General features: G+C 38.5%; 1 protein-coding gene across 2 annotated transcripts in view; it reads right to left on the bottom strand.

Annotated features, from left to right (window-relative positions):
* LOC107569395 (S-adenosylmethionine synthase-like) overlaps positions 1–886 on the bottom strand; it is a 10,494-nt gene that overhangs the window by 3,999 nt on the left and 5,609 nt on the right. The window lies entirely within an intron of this gene.

Below are 886 nucleotides of genomic sequence, written 5' to 3'. Positions count from 1 at the left end.
CTGGGCTGCAGGTGATAGATGGTGTCATCATCCAGGTAGACGCTGGGAACCACAGCTTTCACTACCTTCTCCTTCAGAGCATCACGCATCTCATCCAGACACACTCCTTCATCATGCTGAACAGACACTACAATGGTGTGCACACGCACCGGAATCATGGCCCCGCGGTCCTGCCTGTACTGGACAGTCACCTAGAGAAAGTAGTAACAGAAGTTGAGATGAACTGTTACAATCTCAGTCCTACAGTAGTAATAAAGTACCATTCAAAGGTTTGGAATAATTGAGATTTAAATGTTTTTGAAAGATGTCTCTGATCCTCACCAAGGCTGCATTTATTTGATCATAAAAACAGTACAAACAGTAATATTATGAAATATTACAATGTAAAAAAACGTTTTCTAATAGAACATTTTAAAATGCAATTTATTTCTGTGATCAAAGCTGAATTTTCAGCATCATTAATAGTCTAAAGTGTCACATGACCCTTCCGAAATCATTCTAATATCCTAAATTTCCTGCTCAAACATCTCATTTCAATTATCAATCTTTTTGTGGAAATCACTCATTTTTAGAAAGTTCACAGCCTATTTGAAATTAAAATATTCTGTAACATTGTCTTCACTCTGACTTTTGATACATTTTAATGCATGCTCGCTGAACAGAAGCATTAACTTTATTTAAAAGAAGTTTCTCTCTTACGGAGCCCAAACTTTTGAATTATATTGTATTGAATCCATTGACTTCTAACAACATTTTTTGGTCTAGTCTCACCTGGGTCTTGGAATCAGGTCGCAGCCAAGACAGGGTGCCGTCACGCCGTAGTTCAGCCATTTTAGCGTTAAGCTTGTGGGCCAGGACAATAGTGAGAGGCATACACTCCTCAGTC

The sequence above is a fragment of the Sinocyclocheilus grahami genome, unplaced genomic scaffold (assembly GCF_001515645.1).
Source record: "Sinocyclocheilus grahami isolate Dianchi unplaced genomic scaffold, SAMN03320097.WGS_v1.1 scaffold1342.1, whole genome shotgun sequence".
Taxonomy (NCBI): Eukaryota; Metazoa; Chordata; class Actinopteri; order Cypriniformes; family Cyprinidae; genus Sinocyclocheilus; species Sinocyclocheilus grahami.
Note: the sequence above shows the minus strand (reverse complement) of the source record. Positions and strands in the feature narration are given on the sequence as shown.